The 24,254-nt window shown below is 42.9% G+C and overlaps 1 protein-coding gene across 16 annotated transcripts in view; it reads left to right on the top strand.

The window, feature by feature from the left end:
• The window catches only part of PCDH11X (protocadherin 11 X-linked), a 1,093,295-nt gene that overhangs the window by 85,548 nt on the left and 983,493 nt on the right, over positions 1-24,254 (top strand). Inside the window, exon 1 of one of the 16 annotated variants that reach the window (XM_039487735.1) lies at positions 2,781-2,866. The exons of the other annotated variants lie outside the window; for them this stretch is intronic. The gene's annotated coding sequence lies outside the window, so the exon portion shown is untranslated. Of the gene's footprint in view, positions 1-2,780; positions 2,867-24,254 lie in introns of those variants that run through there. 16 annotated transcript variants of the gene reach the window in all.

Raw genomic sequence — 24,254 nt, 5'->3', positions numbered from 1 at the left:
GATGAAGAGGAAGGATGCTTTCTGATTCCAAAAAAATGTACATCATCATAACAAAGACTGTGGGTCAGCTCCTCAGTTGATGTAAATGGATGCAGCCTCCATTGTATTCAGTGGAGTTGCATCCATTTATGCCACTTGAGGAGCATGCTTGCATTTTTTTTAAATTTGTTAGCAAAGTGTCAGTCTTGAAGGAATGCTAACTGGGTTGACAGGTCTGTAACATATATGAGGTTCTTCCTTTTTCTTCCCCACATCAGCATTTAGAGAGTAAAGGTGAATGCTCTCTTCATTGTTCATATTATTTTCACTAGCAGAACAGGAGGACATGCCAAATCAACCTGCTACTACTACTAAAAATCATTTTTAAAATGCCATTGATTAGCAGTTCTTGCTTTTAATTATTCAGAGTGCTCCTCAGACATTTTTATTTGATAATCTTCTGTTGATATTAAAAAACTGACACTTTTTGACCTGACACAAATCTGGCTACTGTGAGGATTCTTGATAGGTTTTTATACCATCACACTGGCTCCAGATTAAAGAAATTAAGCTACTGTATACCCCACATTAAGACTGAACTCCCATCTTGACCCTAGAGGTGGTTCCTCTAAAACCAGATTGAGATATTAGCAAGCAGTACATTGGTGAAGGCTTGTGCTGATCTTTTCTGAGGATGTGAGATTGTTCTCTACAGCATTCAGTCCTGCACTTGTAGATAAGGCCAGAAAAGGCCCAATCCTGGAGATGTGACACAGACTAAAGCTACTACTGACTGAGGCCAGATAAGGGCCATAGAAGCTTTGTCTGTCTCAATGGGAAGTCAATGCAAATCAATAGGAACTGAAGTCAGTGGAGGATTTTGTCTGTGTCAAGACTTCAGGATTTAGCTAAACTACTTCTTGATGTAACTCCTTTGAATCAAGTTATAGAATATTTAAATAAAACAATTTTAAAATTGGAAATCAAAGGAAGGGGCTACCATTTTATCTTTAGTGTAGGGAGTTTTACTTTCTTTCTCCACTTTTACTCTCATGGGTATCTGCAGAAAAGGAGCTATTATTTGAAACTCAGAATATGCCAAGTATATCATGTACAAATCAGAAACATTTCGTGATAAACCACAATCGCAATAAAGCAGTCACTACTATCTATTGTGCATACAGTGTACATTTTCCTAATTACCATGACACCAAAAGACAAACTTACTGAAAAGACCACTGATGCTGTAGTAAGATACAAACTAAAGAATACACAAAAAATACCAGGAAATAGTTATTTCTGGAATTCCTTTGTTAGCTTGACCTGTTATGCCTACATCTATAATTAGGGCCTTACCAAATTCATGGTCCATTTTGGTCAATTTCACGGTCACAGGATTTTAAAAATCATAAATTTCATTATGTCAGCTATTTAAATTTGAAATTTCATGGTGTTGTAATTGTTGGGGGGTCCTGACCCAAAAAGGAGTTGTGTGTGGGAGGCACAATGTTATTGTAGGGGGGGCTTGCAGTATTGCTACGCACACTTCTATGCTGCTGCTGGCAGTGATGCTGCCTTCAGAGCTGGGCTCCCAGCCAGCAGCCGCCACTCTCCAGCTGCCGTCGCCAGTAGCAGTGCAGAAGTAAGAATGGCATGGTATGGTATTGTCATTCTTCTGTGCTGCTGCTGGCGAGGTACTGCTGGCGAGGTGCTGCCCAGCCAACAGCTGCTGATCTCCCGCCGCCCAGCTTTGAAGGCAGAGCAGAAGTAAGGGTGGTAATACCATGACCCCCCTAAAATAACCTTGTAACCCCCCTGCAAGTCCCTTTTGAGTCAGGACCTCCAATTTGAGAAATGCTGGTCTCTCCTGTGAAATCTGTATAGTATAGGGTAAAAGCACATAAAAGACCAGATTTCACAGTCCGTGACACATTTTTCATGGCCGTGAATTTGGTAGGGCCTTTTCTAGAATCATATATTGGGCCAGAGCCTTAGCTGGTGTGAATCAGCACAGCTCCTTTGAAGTAATTGGAGTGATGTTAATGTACAGCAGAATGAGAATCTGGCCCATTGTATGTACAATCTATCAGTATCTAGGGGTCCAGCTATAAGCACAGGGATGTGGTTAAGGACAGACTTTCAACTGTTTTGAATTTTCTAGCTTTTATCCTTTCAAGTCAGATCCATAGCCTTAGTAAGATACAGTGTTTTGGTACAACAGTAATTTTACAAGATAACATATTGAATCTTTCTGTTGTTGGCCTCTTGTCTTAACACAGTCCATCTTTATTCAAATATAAAAGATATCCTCATTTTTCACCCTATTGCTTGAATACCATGTTTGTGATGATCTCGTAAAATTTGAACAGGTTTATCTATTTGATGAATACAAGATTTCATTTCGCTTAATAAGCATATGTTTCAAAATGTAGATGTTTGAAATTTAAAAAAATGAAGACACTTGGCAGCTTTTTAAAAATTAATAATATAAAAGACAATAAGTATAATATTTTAAAAACACAATTGAAAAAGAACAAATAAGGAAAATGTACATACCTGGGATGATTCCACAAACCTAAGCAAACACCCTTCAGAAACCCATACATCTTCCACTCATTACCTTTCCCTGTGATAGCCTCCCTGAAGACTTCCATAATTACTCTTCTCCCCTTGCAAATAATTATGAGCACCTGCAATTTTAAAAATATTTGTAGCTGAGATAGCTAATCCCCTTGGGAGTTCCTTGTTTTAGAATCTGTCTCATTTGTTTAATACAAGTTTTTTTTTCACTAACTTCTACACTCAGGATACCTTAAATGGACTGAAATATGACTGACTGAAAATCCTAGTGATGTGAAAAATCTTGATCATACTGCATACTTCTATGGTGAGTGGGCTGTCTGAATTGTCTGTGGCAGGCTACTCTGAGGGAGGTTGTCCCTTAAAAGACAGAAGGGAGCTCAACTACTTCTGACGCTGGTTCCGCACTATATCTCGGAACCTTACTGGGAAGAGGTTGGAGTGCTATTGTTATGTCAGATCTGACTTCCAAGGACTGGACAGGCTGTGGGGTGGAGGGAGAGAGTAGTGAACAGGCAGGAAGCAGAATTGAGGGTGCTACACTTTATCCCCCTGTTGACCCCATGGAAATTCCACGGAAAAGGTAGCGCAGCCTGGAGCTGTATTAGCTGTCCTGCCGAGCTACATCTGTGATAGTGAAACCCGTTAAAACACAGGCAACCATATGTTTGGTATAGCGGCTGTATGGGAACAGCGCTGGTAGGGGTCAGGATCACAGTCATTAGGGTCAGAGGACCCCTGAATGGATGGTTTTGGTGTCCTGCTGGTCAACTCTGAGTTGCCTGGATTCCTGGGGCTTGGGAGGTGGGTCCCACAGGCTGTTCCTGGAGAGAGAGCGGAAAGAACACAGCCCCTACAGCAGGAAAAATGTGGGGGTGGGAAAAATCTCCACCTGGTGGCAAATTCATGGGCAGGCAGAGGGAAACACAAGCAGAGAGCCTCCATGTTGTCTTATAGAAGGGACTGTGTTGTTCCACCGTCCGTCACAAAACAGACTGTATGACCTGCTTTGGGAACTAAGGGTGTGTTGTGAAGTACTGGTATTTAAAAGAATCTTTAGCATTGGAAACCGCTGCACTGTTTTGTTTTATTCCAGCCACTCTGCACATAGGGGATGGCTGCTAGCTTGGGCATTTGGCAGGTGGTGCACTGTAGAAGGAAACTTTCCATAGTTGGAATTTGGTATTCTGTCTGAGATCTCAGTGTTCCTGCAGTCAATGTTGTTAGGCTTAAAAGTAATTTTGCTTCACTTTACACTTCTGTAAATGTACTACAAAGTGAAATCTAGCTAGCAAAGAGAGAATAAATGTGAAGTCCGCAAAAAGTGTAACATTACTGGCCACCTAAGCTTTATTAGAAAATACTTGCTCTAGGAAGAAGCTGTCCTCTGTAAGGAGTTTAATTGCAGTGAATTTAGATTCAGCTTTCATCAAGGTCAATCTTCAGATACATTTTTGGCTTCTATACAGTTAAAGTGATGTTTGGCTTCATCTTGGATTTAGCAATAACTTCTGAAAGCAACAACTAATCTATGAAGGATACAGATCTAAAAGGTAGCTAGAGCCTATAGCAGTGCCTAGGGGGAGTGGCAGTTTTACAAAGCATCCACTGTCTGCAGGAAAGAGACTTGCTGCCAAGAGCATCAGACATAAAGGGCTAAAAGTGTCTTCTGCACTGTCTTCATGTTCTGAGAAGCCATTGGAATCAATGGAGTTGTGCTCGCTTACCTCAGGGCTGAATTTGTCCCAGTCTGTATTTTTAGTTGATATTCAGAAGTCTGTTTGAAACACTTCTCTTAAGGGGTATAATCCTTAGTTTAGCTTTCGGATGTGCGTGTTTGTTTCTCTTTCTAAGCAGTTCATGATTATATGTGTGACTGCCATAACTTTTCTGTTCCATGTATTATGTCACCAGGTATTTCATTCATAAACATGGACAAGTCTAAGCATTTGGCAAAAAAAATATTGAAAACCTCTCCTGTGTAAAAATTCTCAGCTATAGTTAGTGCCCCACAGCTGCTTTACATAGTTATGTAAAAAGGCATATGGATGTGTATTGGCCCTGATTCTCAATTTTAGCATTGCTTCAGTTGGGGCAGGAATACCTGGGGGCTTTGTGCTCCCCACATTGTGTGTCAACTGAGAGTCTGCCAGTATGTTAGAGCAATTTGGAGGCTGCGCTAATTTACAGCCTGTTTCCAATGACACCCTAATAACCTGGGAAGGAGAGAACATTGGTAGAGCAGTAAACTCCAGCCACACCCCCTCCCTGCCCCTGACATGCCACCGCTTATGTCTAGGACTGAGAACAAGGAAGGCAAAAAGCTTGTACTCTAGCTCCACTCTTGCTAGAGAGTGGGAGTACACTGTGCCAGGGGATATTATCAACAGGCATAAGAACATAAGAACGGCCGTACCGGGTCAGACCAAAGGTCCATCTAGCCCAGTATCTGTCTACCGACAGTGGCCAACACCAGGTGCCCCAGAGGGAGTGAACCTAACAGGCAATAATCAAGTGATCTCTCTCCTGCCATCCATCTCCATCCTCTGACGAACAGAGGCTAGGGACACCATTCTTTACCTACCCTGGCTAATAGCCATTTATGGACTTAACCACCATGAATTTATCCAGTCCCCTTTTAAACATTGTTATAGTCCTAGCCTTCACAACCTCCTCAGGTAAGGAGTTCCACAAGTTGACTGTGCGCTGCGTGAAGAAGAACTTCCTTTTATTTGTTTTAAACCTGCTGCCTATTAATTTCATTTGGTGACCCCTAGTTCTTGTATTATGGGAATAAGTAAATAACTTTTCCTTATCCACTTTCTCAACATCACTCATGATTTTATATACCTCTGTCATATCCCTCCTTAGTCTCCTCTTTTCCAAGCTGAAGAGTCCTAGCCTCTGTAATCTTTCCTCATATGGGACCCTTTCCAAACCCCTAATCATTTTAGTTGCCCTTTTCTGAACCGTTTCCAGTGTGAGAATATCTCTTTTGAGGTGAGGAGACTACATCTGTACACAGTATTCAAGATGTGGGCATACTATGGATTTATATAAGGACAATAATATATTTTCAGTCTTATTCTCTGTCCCCTTTTAAATGATTCCTAACATCCTGTTTGCTTTTTTGACCGCCTCTGCACACTGCGTGGACATCTTCAGAGAACTATCCACGATGACTCCAAGATCTTTTTCCTGACTCTTTGTAGCTAAATTAGCTTCCATCATATTGTATGTATAGTTGGGGTTATTTTTTCCAATGTGCATTACTTTACATTTATCCACATTAAATTTCATTTGTCATTTTGTTGCCCAATCACTTAGTTTTGTGAGATCTTTTTGAAGTTCTTCACAATCTGCTTTGGTCTTAACTATCTTGAGTAGTTTAGTATCATCTGCAAAGTTTGCCACCTCACTGTTTACCCCTTTCTCCAGATCATTTATGAATAAATTGAATAGGATTGGTCCTAGGACTGATCCTTGGGGAACACCGCTAGTTACCCCTCTCCATTCTGAGAATTTACCATTAATTCCTACCCTTTGTTCCCTGTGTTTTAACCAGTTCTCAGTCCATGAAAGGACCTTCCCTTTTATCCCATGACAGCTTAATTTACATAAGAGCCTTCGGTGAGAGACCTTGTCAAAGGCTTTCTGGAAATCTAAGTACACTATGTCCACTGGATCCCCCTTGTCCACATGTTTGTTGACCCCTTCAAAGAACTCTAATAGATTAGTAGGACACGATTTCCCTTTACAGAAACCATGTTGACTATTGCTCAACAGTTTATGTTTTTCTATGACAGTTTTATTCTTAACTATTGTTTCGACTAATTTGCCCGGTACCGACGTTAGACTTACCAGTCTGTAATTGCCGGGATCACCTCTAGACCCCTTTTTAAATAGTGGCGTTACATTAGCTAACTTCCAGTCATTGGGTACAGAAGCCGATATAAAGGACAGGTTACAAACCTTAGTTAATAGTTCCGCAACTTCACATTTGAGTTCTTTCAGAACTCTTGGGTGAATGCCATCGGGTCCCGGTGACTTGTTAATGTTGAGTTTATCAATTAATTCCATTTTTTCCCCTATAAGGCCCCTTCATGTTTTGAGAACAAGGTAAATGAACTTTAGGGAACTGTGAATTGGACCAATTGGATTAATCTGTCCCTGGAAAAATCACTGTGTTGAAGCAAGAGGACAAAACCCCAGAAACTTCAATATGAGCAGTAATTGTGAGTGCCGTACTAGAAAAATTAAAGTCAGTTTACTGAAGCAGAGATTAGCTCTTGAAAACTGCAGTGGGTCTGGCTGGATATATTCGTAATTGTATTGCTTAATCCTTTTCCAATAGTCCTTCTTTGGGGGAAGAGGTTGAGGTGCAATTGTTACGTCAGATCTGACTCACTATTACAGTTACTGTTAAAAGTTAGCAGCTGTAATTAGTGCAGAATTTTGAAACTGCTGTGTTGTAGTTGTCAGCTGTAACAGCTTTTAATTATCTTATTTTTTCTTAAAGTGATCAGCTTTACAGGAGTTGAATATGCTTTTATCATTTTAGTCTGGAAATGAGCTGACACGTTGAATATAATTTAGACATATTGTTATTGCAAAAACCAGTTGAAATCTGTGAAATTTTTTTCAAGATTCTCTGAACACAGCAGACGGTCACAGTGCTTAGAGGGATTTTACCATCATCCAATTAAAAAAACACCCCATTCTCTTTAATACATTCTACCTGGACTTAAAATGTATAAGACTAATTAAGCCAGTCAATAGAGACTTGAATGGCTGATAGACCTACACCTGGCTTTCTGTCTCCATTTCACCAAATGGTAAAGTTTTATACAAGACTAACCTCTGTGCAAATAATGTACTCTATTTAGTGTTGAGTTTAACAGGAGCAATTACTTATGAGGAGTCTTCTAAAAGATTTGCTAAATGCTAAGAAAACTAGGTGTGCTTCTAAATTTACCCAGAAAAAATCAGCTAAGCCGTTTGAAAGCTAGTTGGACAATAAACTACCAGCATCTGGAAACAAATATTTTTCTTCCTCTCCCTTTTTTAATGTAAATGCTGTTTGCTGCTTTCTGGGAGTAACACAGTTAGGCCCTGATCTTGCAAATACTTTTGCACATGACTAACTTTATTAATATGACTAATCTCCTTGCTGTCAGTCAGTCAGTCAGCAGGACTATTTGCAGGAATAAAGTTACTCCCATGCGTAAGTCTTTTCAGGAGAAGGCACAGCAAAGACATTGCAATGAAAGCTGAAGAATTCTATAAATGTATGCATGTGTTATATATGGATAATAAAGTAAGGAAAGGAGAGGTTGGAAACATTAGAGGTTTGCATGTAAGACTCTGCCTAGACTGTAATAAAGAAAAGTGGTTCTAGTTATCTTGTCTCCTATTTGGTTTTGAAGGATTATTTTGTTCAGATTCTTAAAAAAAATAAAAAATAGAATAGCCAGATTGTGCTCAAATCACTAAGACATGTTTTGTATTGTCTGGAAGCTTTTCCATCAGAAATGTCTCCCAGGCCCTTTTAAACTGAACAATCATGTCTGGAGTTCTTTATTCTTTTAATATACAGCTATGGCACATCTTGCTGCCACCAAGAGATGAGAAATATGCTTAGAATTTTTCACAAAAAATTATTTCCTTTCACAGATAGATCCTAGAATATCACTAAGACTCAACCTGGATCCAGCAATTTCAAATATTAAATCTGGACTGCAAATCTAAAACTTGGCTCCTTTGGATGCTTCCGCTAAGTGTGGGGGGGAAAAAGGTCTTTTCCCTATACACGCTTTTCACCATGGGCCAGATTGACATATGAAGCAAGATTCACGATGGTGCAAGGCATTGTTAGTATATCAACCTTTAGTGATTTAATAGAGATACACAAGAAGGTGGGTAGCAACTCTTTCCCAAATTTAGATCTACTACTTAAAAGAGATTTCTTGTCTATTTTTTCCTTCTTATTTATAGCCACATTGGTCTTCCATATCACTTTTGTATGTAAAAATTGAAATTTGGAAATTGAATGTAAGAGCCTAGGAGCCAGGAGAGTAGGCTTTCCTCCATTTAAATAGGTTTATTGAAGCCATTTGCATCGTGAACACTTAGAGCGTAGAGTAAAATTTTCAAAGCTTCCAAGTGACCGAGATGTGTAAGTCCCGTTGAAAGTCAATAGGACTGGGGCTCCTAAGTCATGTTAGGTGCTTTTGAAAGTTTTACCGGTCATGTTTTAAAGTCAGATTCCAAACTTCTTAGTCAGCACACATACTTAAAGGTGGAACCCAAGTAACTTCACTGGCACTTGTGTGAGTGTGGGCATTCCGGTATGAGGAAGGAGTTCACAATCTGGCTTTAATTGTACAGGGATAGAGTCACTGAGGTAGTTTAACAGTGTTTTGTGGAATATTTAAATCTGAAATCTTTCAATTTTTAAATAATTAGCCAATAACTGAGTCTCGCCTTCCCACAGAGTGAAAATCTTGCATCATGATTCCCTGGAGAGCAATTTGGGTAATTTCTAATTCAGCCAAGAACAGAAGGGGAAGCTCTGTTTTTTTTTTACGGAGGGTCTGATCCTGAGCCGTTGACTGTTGTGCTTGAGATTGCTTTGAGATGGTGTTGGCAGTCTAATTTATATTAAAGCAGTCTGTCACTGAAATGGAACAGTCATCTTTATGGCCCCAATCTACCCCTTGAAGTCAATGCGCGTTTTGCCACTTATTTTAAAGGATGAGAATTAAGCCCTGAGATAGTATGAAAATTAGAAGAAGGTTTTTTTGCTGGAATGGCTATGCCAGATATGTGCTATTTACAGTCTTAAAAAAATCCTACATTTGGAGCTCATTTGATTTAATAGCAAATTAAATGTGGCCATGGGCAATGGGAAGTCTAGTTGTAGAAAAATAGTGCCATTTATTTCCTTTAGGCTGTGGGTTGAAACTATCTGTGTTGAGACATTTTAATAGTGATTTGATTGCTTTGCAAAACTAATTTTTGTAAACAAAAGAATTTGATCAACATTAAAACTGGAAGTTATTTATTTATTTTACATTTTACAGTTGCATTTATTTTTGTAAAATGTAAAATAAATAAATAACTTCCAGTTTTAATGTTGATCAAATTCTTTTGTTTACAAAAATTAGTTTTGCAAAGCAATCAAATCACTATTATTGAATGTTATGAGCATTCTTCATATTGTACAAAACACAAAAAAGTCACAGTCCCACCCTAAGGGAAAACTATTGTTTGGATGTGCTAACATACAAGGTATAGTTGTATGTGCATTACACATATTCACAATGTAAGATCATTGTATTATGTTGATTACAATGTAAGTATTTTTACATTTATAGAACATTTTAATGTTTAGACCATAATGTAGTATTTGTTGCTTTTAGGCACTAGGTGGCCTGCTTGCTAAAACACAGTAGTAAAGGTTTCCACAACAAAAAATTGGAAAAGGACTGGGGATGGGAAAAATACATGTGTCTTTTACTTACGTTTTATGGAGAATGCCAGATTAAAAGCTACTCCAGTGAATATAACTACAGAAGATTGAATACTACCCCATTTGCCTCAGTGCAACTGTTACTGCTAGATTGTATCCCTAGAACACAGATGTTTTGTAAGGGGCATGATAGTTGCTGTGCCCCAGGAGCATCCCAAGGAAGTGGTTTGTGGCTTAGTGAGTGACAGGTCACTTCTTCCTCTACTTACCCCACGGAGGTCGTAATTTGCTCCTTGTCTATACCTGTAGCCCCCCTCTGCCCCGGTACCATGCGGGTTCTGCTGCATTGGCCAGCAAGTGTAGGCGGGGGTGCTGAGACTGTGCCTATTAACTGCCCCTACCTGCTCTAGGAAAGGAGTAAGCAGCACCCACTTACTCCTGTATAAGGTCCAGGTATCTTGAGTTTAAATGTTTATTTAGGCTAGATCTACCCTAAAAAGTTAGGTTGAACCAGCTACATTACTCAGGGGTGTGAAAAATCTACGCCCCTGAGCAATGTAGTTAAGATGACCTAACCCACCATGTAGATAACACTAGGTTGATAGAAAAATTCTTCTGTCAACCTAGCTACTGCCTCTCGTGATTACCTTCATCAATAGGAGGGGTTTGCCTGTCAACCTAGGAGGTGGTGCCTACAGTGGCACAACTGTGCTGCTGTAGTGTTTCAAGTATAGATAAGCCCTTAACTCCAGTTTACTAAGCTGTATAAACACATTTTCAAAATCTCAATCTAGCCTTTGGTTAGGTGAGGGAAGTTCAGATCTGGCAAGTACACCATATGCTTTTTGTACATTGGGCTACCTTGGATTGGAAGGAGGGTCATTTATGATCACTGTTACTAGCAAAGCAATATGATAACCAAGGCTTAAGCATGTTAAAAGGAAAATAGTGATTGCATTTTACATCAAAATGAGCAAATGAGATTATTTTGGAAGTTTCTTGTCTCACAATTAATTAATTTTCAGAGAAGTGAAAGAAGTTTGGTGGGAGAAACCACTTTAAAAATAAGTGAATTGAGTGTTGAAAAGTGCTACATGAACCAGAGACTGAAATCCTCTTTATTTAGATTTGGCACAGCACACTCTCCTTCATAGTGTCTCTGCCATGTTCTGAGTGGACCTCTTATAGGGGAAGAGATTAGGCATCTATCGTGGCTTACGTAGATGCTAATTGTGATGGTGAGTTTTCTGACATGGACTTCAAATTATTGGGAATTTGTACTCAGACCACTAACTCATTTAATATGCATCAACCAGCTCAAAGAGGTATTCAGTAAACTGTTGTCAGGTGAAAACAAGATGTAACTCATATCCTCATCTCTCTTGTAAAAAGCATTGTACTTTTTTAAAGGATCCCTTTACAAATAGACCTAGACTATGGAGTTTGGGCCCAGACATGAATTTTTCCAAAGTTCATGGGTGTTTGGGTAGTTCAATGCTATCTCAAATAGAAACCTATTCAAAATAATAAAAAATCTAATTTCTGGAATCTTTGCATGGGAGTTTGACCTTGGCTTGTGTATTGATTTTTTAACAATCTTAATTTAAATAACAATCTTATTCCTTTCACACAACTTAATGAAACACAGTTAAAGGGTAGAGTATACATTAAATAATTTTGCTTCCACTTTGTCTTAAAGATCATTCTTTTGGAGCTTATGGGGATAACATGCTTAAGGGACAAAGATGTCTAGAATGGGAGGTGAATGAGATATAAATTCAGAGCTCGGAAAAGAGAGGGGAGGAAGAAATGAGCTAGTGGATAGAAGTGCATTAATATTTTTAACATCTCCTCTGAAGTCCCTCTAGCATGTAGTAATAACGGCCTTGAATAATTAATTTATCCACTGTTCCTTATGCCATTGTTTGAAATTGATATGATTGGAGTCATAGCACCAGAAATATATCCTAATGACTGTACTGTAGGCAATTTAAATGGCAAAAGTCTGCAGAAAAGAAAAATAGAACCTCAAACATGTTCACTAGGAAATGAAATAACTGCACAGTACAGAGCTTTATGGGATTGAAATGCAGCTCTGTGAGATGTTGTCTTCTGGCCTGACATAATTTTGCTATTCATTTATAGGCTAGGATTCTAGTTAGGGCATGTACTGTGAGCTCAAATGTTTTTTGAACAATCATATCCCCAATAAGAGTCAACTTGGGAAATCCATGCAGCGGAATGGGCTATTGTCATTGCCTCAGTCTTTTTAGTTTGTTTACACTATGCCCTCTTGAACCACTCCTCATTAGAAGGACACTTCCTTTGTGTCAGTGAGTTTTATGTTTGCCTCAAGCAAGAATGAGATCACATTGTAAATACAATAATTATAATTAAAGTGACAGAACCTATAGATGGGGTTAACTCACTAGTCATTGCAGAAAATTTCTAAACAGGCTAACTCAGAATCTGTTTGGATCCTTCATGTTAACCCAGTGATAACACAGCTCATTGGTGTTTGCTAAATCAGACCTGGAAACTGTATGCTGGATTGGTTAAGGGATTGGTCGGGTAAATTGTCTGAACAGTCATCAGGAGTAAATAGATTTGAGCTATTGTAGAGCTTTTGTCTACATTTGGCATCTGTTCAATGTAAGATGAATTCCGATGGAAGATTAATGAGATATGTGAAAGATTCATTTCATTTTTAGCCATAATTGAGACAAGGTGGGTGAGGTAATATCTTTTATTGAACCAACTTCTGTTAGCGAGAGAGACAAGCATAATAATAATATTCTGGGACCTAGGTGGCTACAAAAACATTGCGAAGAGCCATCATTGATGACATTCTAGAATATTAGCAATCAAAGGAGAATTCAGACCTTGATACTGTTGACCAGAGGCCACATGAAGAAGGCATATGTCTGAACCAGGAGACCAAGCATAATCTGCTTTTCAGAGTAAACTGCTTTGGATATCATGTTATATAGACCAATTCTAACCAAATCCACCTGCTGTCCTTGTGATAAAGAACATGGAATTAATAATAATAATATTATTATTCCAAACATGGAATTGTCATGTGATCATGCAGAGCTAGACAGCACTTGGTGAGTTTAATAGCTTGTCTACATTTTCCCCAAACATGTTTGAAATCATGTGCACCACAATAACAGCTGCTAAACAGTTAGTGAATTCAGGTATGATAAACAACTTTTCCAGGCTACAAAGGATCTTATCACAAAGATATTGAATCTGGTGCTTGCCTGCATTGATCCTAATAAAAAGCAGATGCATTTCAGAATGGATTTGGTGCAGCACTGTTCCAGGAAGAAAGATTTCTATATTACATACCAATGCTACTCACACCAACAGAGGAATATAGTGTAAAAAACAGAAAAGAAACTATAAACACTTGCATTTGGCTGCAAGTGATTTCATCAGTTTGTGTATGTTTGCCATGTTCAGGTTGAATCTGAACATAAACCGCTTGAATCAATTTTAAAGAAATCATGCTCTGCAGCATCCCCTAGATTACAGACAGTGATTCTCCATTCGAAGTGATAGAACATCCGCATTGTGCATCATCTAGGAAAAGATATACTGTACCTCATGACACTCTGTCAAAAAAAGTCTGTGATACATGACATGTTGTCAACAAAATCCATCACTGATACCAATGTTCGCATTCGTGAAGCAATGGACATGCGGGTTCACGTGGTACTGTGGAGTCTTCCCATAAGTAATCAGAAAATGACAGAAATAAAAAGGGAACTGAAAAGAATGAGAAGGGAGAAATGAAAGTTTTGAAAAAAGGTGATATATGGTAGCCAGGGGATATTGGAGCTACAGAGATAAACTCTCACTCTTGGATGTCGTAATCTTTGAAGGGAAGAGAATAGTTATCCCATGTGCATTCTGTAAGACACAGTACACTAGGACTGGGCACATGGATATGGAAAAAGGAAAACAGTCTGTCATACTCTTCTTGGTGGGCTTGTATGTATTAGCAAATTGACTACGTTTATGGGAATGCAAAAGAACCAATGATGCCATATGAAATTCCCACAAAACCTTGCCATCCCCACTTGGCCATGGCTCGTTCCAATTTTGGAGCATGCTAACCCCTTATCATAGGGAAGTTTGTGGTGGTTCTTAGCACCACAACCTTTCCCTTCCCCCTTGCATTTGACTCCAGCTGCTGTAACTCTAAATTGAATCGATGCTATACCCGGCTCATGAGACAGCTCATGGTATCTGACACCATCAGGTGGTCCAGAGACATCTATACGGAACACATCATAGGACACCGTCAATACCACATTGAGTAATCAAGACCACCGACCAGGGAAATAACCCACTTGCTTCCCTGATGAACCACGAGACGCACCACACCCATGCACTTACTCGCTACACTGATACTGACTTAGACTCTTTATACATTCCATTGGTGGCGTACCTGAGCCCACTTATCAACTGATGCTTTAAAAACTCCCGCACCCCAATCTGGGTCTATGCTGGTTATGTGATATGTATGTATCTTCTGATCCTTGCAACTGATACCTGTAATCCCTCATAACTCAAGCCTGACCCCAGATGTACAGTACCTTCCCTCTTAACTTATGTATATTTAATTATAAACATTAACTTTAATAATTTTTTTATGCCTGAGCCTGCCTAAGTCTGAGATACTTTAAATCTCATCAGAGGCAATTATCTGCAGATCTTGTGATAGGCCCCACGCCATTCAGCTAGGGGTCAGCCAGTCCATAGGTGATGACCCACCCAGATGATTCCCAAGATAGGTATATATGTTCCTAAGGGAAGCAGTCTCTCTGGTCTGTTCAATATCACTGCCTGCCCAGAAAGATTCCCATTGCTAGTATTTTCAACAGACTGCTCCTGCTCCAGTTCCTGTTCCTGTTGTAGTTATTTCCACACTAGCTAGCCGTACTCCAGCTGCATCTGTTCCTGCCTCATCTGGCTGCTTGGAGATGGACATGTAGCCGATTAGCTATGTAATGGGAGATTGGGGTTTAGACAGACTGTTACTCTAAGACATCAAGTCATCTTTATTAAACATTATGGGTATGTCTACACTGCAATAAAAAAAATAAAAAAAACGTGGCACCAAGTCTCAGAGTCTGAATCAATTGACTTAGGTTCATGGGGCTTGGGCTGCAAAACTAAAAATTGTAGTGTAGACATTTGTGCTTGGGCTGGAGCCTGGGCTCTGAGATACTCCTGCCTCGTCCCCTACGGGTCTTTTCTTGCTGGGTAGACTTACCTTAAGAGTCTGATTTTTTTCAGAACTGCTAAGCACTAAAACTCCATATGAAGTTAGTGGGAGCTGTGGATGGTAGGTCATAAAACATTGTTTCAGTGTAAAGACTTTAAATGGTTGTTCTTTTCTGTGTTCCCTTAATCACAATCAATATGACCAATTCTTATATAGGCGATTGCTGTAGCACTCCATTGTGTCAGTAGTGTTCTCCTGTTTTGTGAAGGGAGATATAACAGTGTGCTAATGATGTTTGCATTGATCTTGTTAGTTTATTTACACTATGTCCTTCAAAACCACTCCTGGCTAGGAAGAAAAACATTCTTTTTGTTAATAGATGTTAGATTTGGAGGCAAAATAAGTATGTGGAAATAAGATGGTGCTTCAAGTGTGTTTTCATGACACATATCGTTACAACCCAGGCTCACAGTTAACAGACTGGGCTGGAAAATAACTTTGGTCATGTCTCAATTGACTGGAAGAGCCAGCATCAAGAAATATGAATGGCAAGAAATCACACATGATGTAATTTGAGGAGACAATGAAAGACCCATTTTTAAAGAGATTGTACCTCCCAGGATTGCTTTTAAAAAATGGCTTGGTGTGGTTTTGCAGTTTTGTTGATACTATTTTCTTTTCTCTTTATGGTAAGTGTTGTTTTTTTTTAAGATATTATTGAATAGTGAAGTCTCTTCATTTAAATCTAAAATCAGCCTTTTCTCCTGGGTTTGGAGTGTAGCTTGGACATGACTTTAAGATAAAATAAAGGAAGAAAAATACATATCTATTTGAAATTGTAATCTGGCTGTTTTTCACATTATTCTTTTAAGATTATTCACCGTTTAATTCTCACTTTTGAGAGCTAATATTCCATTTTCTTCACAAGTGCACTGTGCAGTGCTTCAGTAAAGATAAAACCCATCATATTCTGAGATAAAATGTTGTTTAATATGATTTTAAAGCCTTTTTATGAAGGCAAAAGACACAGAGGTCTCAGTTATAGATCTCTGATACTCAGATCTGTGCTATTCTGATCAGCTCACTGTTATCAATGTTGTGATGTCATTTTCATAGAGAATAATAGAGCATTTTGAAGCTATTCAGCCTACCATACTCTGTCATAAGAATACAGCAGGTAGAGAGGACTGGCAATAGGATATGGAATCTTTCACTACTAGTTTGCCAGTATGAATCTAGCCCAGGTCAATAGCACATTAAAGTTACTACTAGTTGGCTGTTTGATGGCCTATGCACAATGAGTTAATGGTCTGAGTATAATTCCTGATGAAAGTGTTGTTTTGTCAACATCACAAAACCATTTTCTTGTTTGACACTGTGATGGCATACCAGTGGGTCTCAAACTTTTTTTTACTGGCGACCCCTTTCACACAGCAAGCCTCTGAGTGCGACCCCCCCCCTAATAAATTAAACATGCTTTTTAATATATTTAACCCCAATATAAATACTGGAGGCAAGCAGGGTTTGGGGTGGAGGCTGACAGCTCGTGACCCCCCCATATAATCTTACAACCCTCTCAGGGGTCCCAACCCCCAGTTTGAGAACCCCTGGTATATACAAACCCCACACTGGGCCCAGCTAGTACCAGCCTACCAGACTTGCCAAGCATGCTCCAACTGGAGAAGCAGATAAAAAGCAGCTCAGAAGTCCAAGCAAAGGGTGGTAGACAGGCTGCAGGAGAGACTAATCCTTCTCCAGGAAATCAGGCAGAAGAGTTAGCCTCAAAGGGGACCAAAGAGCAGGTAAAGCCCTCAATCAAAGCCTTCTTCGCCCATCACCTCCTACAAGAACTACAAGTCTGTCAGGGACCTGCTTTTCTGGGCTCCTTTGGTTGTAAGATGATTGCCTGTTTGGACAGTAGGGGCCGTGCCCCAAACTGAAGGGATTGATAGATAGGAAGTAGCACAGGTAAGCAATTTAGACTGGTGATGTCACCTCTCACACTCTGCTGGTGTCGCCTCTCACAGAGCCCGGGCTGGGATCTGGTGGAGATGGAGGGGCCTGGGGTGTGTGTGTGTGTGTCTGTAATTCTATCAATGTACTGCTTGTGTCACTTGTGTTTCCATATGGAGCTCTACTTTCTTCCTTATGCAAGTCCCCTCCCAATGGAGCTATCCTGCAGGACCTAGGTTCCCTAGGGCTGGGATTACACACACACACACACACACACACACACACACACACACACACACACACACACACACACACACACACACACACACACACGTTAACAGAGCAAGTCTGAGCGGACGGGTCAATCAGTACTTTCAAGCTGACCCCTTATATGTCCCTGGGCTCAATGGACTGGGTCAAGCAGCACTTTCAAGCTGCCACCTTTATGTGTCCCAGATTCAGCATGTCCCTATCCCCACTCTCACAACACAATTGTAATGGTAGTAACCTACTTGATGAGCAAACCCCACAGTATTTTAGGCGCTGCAGGGATCTTTAGCTTAGGTAAAATACAGCAATGCTGTAGAGTAAATGGGAGAAGCTAAAAACACAAAAGAGTAAAGTTCAGCAAGAGAGAGAGAAGCAACCAACTTAACCATAAAAGTTATTTATTGAATAATAGTGATAACTACACAAGGAGGGCTAAACCAACACAACATACATTATTAAAGGTTAATACCTAAGGTAGAAAGGAAAACAGAGAGAGAGAAAGAAGGGGATCTCATCACTCTCAGAAGCTTGAACTGGTCGGGATTCCCAGGTGATGGTGGTAGCTCAAGGTCCTGAGGGCAGGAGACAGGCAGAGCCCCCAGCACGATCAATCAGGCGATGGAGTCCCAGTGAAACTGATGCAGAGCTTGGGTCTATGCATCAGAACAGTTATTTGAACATAGGTAGGGTTTTTTCTAGAGAAACAACAATGGTGCAAGGGAGAACACTAGATTTGTTTATGGGTAAACTGATGATTCAAGGGTTTTCTTTTGACTAGACAATAGGAGCTGATCACGCTTGGCTATGGGTGGCATTTTCTTCCAGGGAGCTCACAATGCAACTAGGCTGCTTCAGTATTTTCGATACCAATCAAGGATTCATTACTAGAATTGGTCTGATAATTGCTGAGCTGGGTGTGTGCAGGCATAGGTTAATTAGCATCTGGAGCAGAGATCCCCCATGATGCTGTGCTTCCCTGCTTTTCTAGTCCCAGAGTTCAGTGTGGTTCTCTGTTCTCCATTCTGTATGCAAATTGAGATGTCTCCCTGTCCCATCTTTCATGCAGATGAGGGCTAGGGGAGTTGTCTCTGTTCTTCATTCTGTATGCTAATGGAGATGTTTAATCTTGTCACCCTTGTCAGGAGGGGTCTAGGTGTGTCTCCCATCTGCCCTTCATTGCTCTCTGCAAGTCTTTTCTCTGATGGGTTTTGGTTTAAGCCAGTGGCTCTCAAACGTGTTTACTGGTGACCCCTTTCACACAGCAAGTCTCTGAGTGTGACCCCCCCCACCTTATAAATTTAAAACACTTTTTTTTATATTTAACACCATTATAAATGCTGGAGGCAAAGGGGGGTTGGGGTGGAGGTTGATAGCTTACGACCCCCATGTAATGATATTGCGACTCCCTGAGGGGTCCCGACCCCGAGTTTGAGAACCCTTGATTTAAGCAGAGGCTGGTGGGAGGGTATCTTTCATGAGTCAGACAGGCTGGATACTGCACTCTGGTTCCCCAAGAACACAGAGCTGACTTGTATCATCCCAGTAATGATAACAGAAGTGAATTTATCTCAAGTAGGTGGACCCTTTGGGTTATGATTGCACCACTTTGGTGGTGTGATGTGGAGAAGCCTACATAGCAGAGCTGTGCATTGAAGCAATGCAAAAGTGCACTTTTTGCATAGTTCCCCTGAAAGTCCATGAAGGGGACATGGTTTCCTCAGAAAGTTAATGAATCTTGACAAAACTTTCAACAATCCTGGTCTCATTTTTGAGATGCTGGTTCATTAGTTACTGGCTTCACTTGGATACTAATCTGCTTAGTTAGTTAATCATGTCTAAATTGGGGCATCAGTCTGTAATAAAATGTAAACCAGGTATATTTTATCAGCTCATAAGTTTCATTACAAATACTTAACGCACATCCATTGTGGGTGCCTGTACTGTACCTACTTTGTGGCGAAATTAAGGACATCAGTTCTTCTTTGAATGCTTGCTCATATCAATCCCAGTGCGGTGTGTGCGCGCGCCGCGTGCATGGATGTCGGAAACTTTTTCCCTAGCAGCTACCCGTTGGGCTGGCTGTGGAGCCCCCTGGAGTGGCGCCGATATGGTGCTCTATATTTGACCCTGCCGGCCCGACCCCCTTTCAGTTCCTTCTTACTGCCTGTGACGGTTGTTGGAACAGTGGTCTCTTGTTATCAAGTGCTCCACTACTCTCTAGCTATCTCTTATCTCTGTATATAGTTACCTTTGTTAGTTAATTGTTAGTAATTCTATCTCTAGTGTTAAGTGTAGTATAGCAGTTGGGGGGGGTCTTCCCCTTCAACGAATGTCCCACGGGGCTACGGGGCATGCCGTCCCAGGGCTTCAAATCCTGCAGCTCCTGCGGCAAGCCTATGCCCATGGACAATCCCTACAACTCCTGTCTTAGGTGTCTGGGAGAGGCCCACCAGGCTGACAAGTGTAAAATTTGCAAAGCTTTTAAACCTCCCACAAGAAAGGAGAGTGATATCCGCCTTAAGCAACTCCTCATGGAGTCTGCCCTCCATCCCTCTCAAGACGTGGGCCCGAGCGCCTCGGTACGGAGTGCCTCCCTCCCTCCCCCCAGCAGTACCATCTACAGCACCGCAAAAGGACTTGGCATGCCCTCCTAAGGATCGACGATCTCCCGGAGCCCAGAAGCGCTCCCCCCCGGCACCTCTCCCACTCCCTGAAGCGGGCTCCGTGGCCCCGATTGAGCAGGGCGCAGACCAGGCCCTTAAGGCTGGCAAATCCTCCACTAGGCCTCAGTCTACACTGAGCAGTCCCGCACCACCGGGACCCCTGAAAGCGGAGGAGGTCACGCTGCCCTCCACTCTGGATACCTTCAAGGCTGCGAGAGGGCTCATTGAAATGACTGCATCTGTGTCCCTGATCTCGGGGCCTCCCCCGGCCCGAGCTCCGGTACCATCAAGGGGCAAACCAGCAATGTTTGGACCGTCTGCCCTCAGACCAGCATCATCGCACCGCTCTGAGTCCCAGCGCCTACCGAGTCCCGGCAACACACATACCCTATGCTCCAGTCCGACTCACAACACCAGTCCAACTTGCAGCACTGGACTCGCAGCCCCGACCCTCGGAGCCGTTCCCGCTTGAGGTAGTCATCGGCTGACAGGTTGTGGTCCCACTCGAGGTCCAGATCGTGCTCTGAGACCTCGCGGCACCACTTGGACTGACATCATTCTGTGCACCACTCCCCATTACGGCGCCGAGACTCGTCAAGTTGCTGACCACGGCACCATTCCCCACCGTGGCACCGCTCTCCGGCACAGCGCAGATCCCCGGCTCAACACCGGTCTCCATCCTGGCACCGGTCTTCATCCTGGCACCGGTCCCCACCATGGCACTGGTCATCATCGCGGCACTGGTCCCCTACACAATGCCGATCTCCATCGCGGCACGGGTCTCTGCCACAGCACCGGTCTCCATCGCGTTCAAGCCTCAGCCCACCCAACAGCATTCCTTCCCTGCCAGACCCAGACAGGACTTCTCCCGCAGGAACAGATACTCTTGGCATAGGCCATCACACCCTCCTCCTGGGCAGGGCCAGGGGCAGTCCAAGCGCCCCCGGGCCCTAAGTGCCCATTTTGAAGATGCGCATGAGGACGGATTACCAGTCTACAACCTGGTCAGCTATCCTCCCTTTCTGAACCGTCTGTCCCATTTCTACCATGCCTGGTCCCTTATTACATTGGACCGATGGGTCCTCCGCACAGTAGAGGCAGGATAGTCTATCCACTTCTGTTCCACCCCACCCTCCCACCCTCCTTGCCTGTCCCTCTTCAGGGACCCCTCTCATGAGCAACTTCTCATTCAAGAAGTGCAGGCACTCCTTGCCCTAGGAGCAGTGGAGGAGGTGCCTCGAGAGCTCAGAGGCAAGGGTTTCTACTCACATTACTTCCTCATCCCCAAGACAAAAGGAGGCCTAAGGCCCATTCTGGATCTCAGGGAGCTCAACAAACATATTGTCAACTTGAAGTTCCTCATGGTCTCCTTGGCCACGATCATTCCCTCACTGGATCAAGGGAGACTGTTACACCACCCTCGATATGAAAGATCCTTACTTTCACATTTCAATCACCCCATCCTACAGACGTTTTCTCCGTTTTGTGGTGAACAAGCTGCACTATCAGTTCACAGCCCTCCCATTCGGCCTGTGCACAGCCCTTTGCGTCTTCACCAAACGTATGGTGGTCGTGGCAGCTTTTCTTCACCGACGTCACACACATTGTCTCCCCGTACCTACACGACTGGCTCATATGGGGCCAGTCTCGCCAGCAAGTTCAGTCTCAGGTGCAGATCGTCACAGGTATGTTCGACCGCTTGGACATCATGTTGAATGTCAGCAAGTCTGTTCTCACCCCAGCCCGAACAATAGAGTTTATCGGGGCAGTCCTGGATGCAAACCAAGCGAGAGCATTCCTCCCAGAGGCCCGATGTCTGGCCCTTGAGAACATAATCACCGACCTTTGCAGGTTCCCCACTACCACAGCGAGGCAGTGTCTCAAGCTGCTGGGTCACATGGCATCCTGCACCTACGTTGTGCAGCATGCCAGACTGAGGCTCAGGCCCCTACAGACGTGGTTAGTGTCCATGTATCACCTGGGCCGTGACAACCTGGACATGGTGCTCACAGTCCCAAGCCATACTCTCAATTCCCTGCATTGGTAGCTGGACCCCCACATGATGGGTGCCGGGGTTCTGTTCCTCTCTCTCAGCCAACTATGACCCTGGTAATGGACGCATCTGCGCTGGGATGGGGGGCACACCTCGGGAGCCTGACAACGCAGGGTTTATGGCAGGTAGAAGAACTAACCCTGCATATCAATATTGAGGAACTCAGGTCAATCCGCCTCGCGTGCCAAGCGTTCCTGTCCCACCTACAGGGCCGTTGTGTATCAGTATTGACAGACAATACCACAGCCATGCCTTATCTGAACAAACAGGGTGGAACCTGCTCGTCTCCTCTTTGCCAGGAAGCCCTTCTGCTGTGGGAATTCTGTTTAGCCCACTCCATCATTCTTCAAGCTTCATACCTGCCAGGTGTTCAAAACATACTGGCAGACAGCTTGAGCAGATGTTTCCTTATGCACAAATGGTCGATTCGTCCGGACATCATCTACTCCGTTTTCCGCAGCTGTGGGTTTCCCCGAATCGATCTGTTTGCTTCGCAGACCAACAGGAAATGCCCAGCCTTCTGCTCCTTCTGGGTCACAGCCCAGGCTCAGTCGTGGATGCCTTCCTGATCCTGTGGTCCGACCAATTGCTTTACGCCTTCCCGCCATTTCCTCTGGTCCACAAGGTACTCCTCAAGGTCTGCAGGGACAAGGTGGACATCATACTGGTGGCCCCAGCTTGGCCTCACCAGTGTTGGTACCCCACTCTTTTGGATCTGTCGATCTGGGCCTCACTGTGTCTATCTTTCACCCCTGATCTCATCTCACAGAACCATGGTCATCTCCTACACCTTCATTCACTCCACCTCATGGCTTGGAGGATCCGTGGTTGAACCAGGCTGAGCGTGCCTGTTTGGAATTGGTAAGACAGGTGCTCCTGGAAAGCCATAAACCTTCTACCAGAATTATGTATGAAGCAAAATGGAAAAGGTTTTCCACCTGGTGCGCTCAACAGCAGGTGCTCCCGCTCCAAGCTTCAATCCCATGCATCACTTAAGGTTCACCTCGCGGCTATTTCGGCATTCCACCCAGGTGTGGCCAGGCATTCTGTGTTCGCACACCACATCATGAGGCGCTTCCTGAAAGGTCTGGAAAAAAATCTATCCCCCGATGAAGCCGCCTGTGTTGGCCTGGGAGTTTAACTTGGTCCTTTCCCGTCTTATGGGTCCCCCTTTCGAGCCGCTCACTCCGCTACCTCTCCTGGTGGCCATTACTTCAGCATGACAGGTTTCCCAGCTACAGGCTCTCATGTGTCAACCGCCGTATACCATTTTCCATAAGGATAAAGTTCAGCTGAGGCCTCATCAAGCTTTCCTACCAAAAGTTGTATCCCATTTCCATGTCAGCCGGGACATTTTCCTGCTGGTTTTCTACCCAAAACCACATGCCGACCTTCGAGAACAGCAGCTGCATTCACTGGATGTCAGAAGAGTGCTAGCCTTCTAATAGACCGGACAAAGCCATTCCGCAAGACAACCCAGTTGTTCACCGCCATTGCGGAACGAATGAAAGGTACACCAGTTTCCTCCCAGCGAATATCTTCATGGATCACTGAGTGTGTCTGCACTTGTTATAACCTGGCAAATGTCTGCCTGCTGTTACGGCTCATTCCACAAGGGCTTAGGCCTTGTCAGCAGCCTTCCTGGCATACGTACCCCTCCAGGCAATCTGCAGGGCTGCCACATGGGCCTTGATGCACACCTTCACGTCGCACTATGCCATCATCCACCAATCTCGTGATGATGCGGCTTTCAGCAGAGCGATTCTTCAGTCTGCAATACCTTAACTCCGACCCCACCTCCTAGGTAAGGCTTGGGTGTCACCTAACTGGAACTGATATGAGCAAGCACTCGAAGAAGAAAAAACGGTTACTCACCTTTTCTGTAACTGTTGTTCTTCAAGATGTGTTGCTCCATATCTATTCCGTTCCCTCCCTACCTTTCCCTCTGTTGGAGTAGCCGGCAAGAAGGAACTGAAGGGGGGTCGGGCCGAAAGGGTCATATATAGAGCACCATATCAGTGCCACTCCAGGGGGCTCCACAGCCGG

The sequence above is a fragment of the Mauremys reevesii genome, linkage group 9 (genome assembly GCF_016161935.1).
Source record: "Mauremys reevesii isolate NIE-2019 linkage group 9, ASM1616193v1, whole genome shotgun sequence".
Lineage (NCBI taxonomy): Eukaryota > Metazoa > Chordata > Testudines > Geoemydidae > Mauremys > Mauremys reevesii.
Note: the sequence above shows the minus strand (reverse complement) of the source record. Positions and strands in the feature narration are given on the sequence as shown.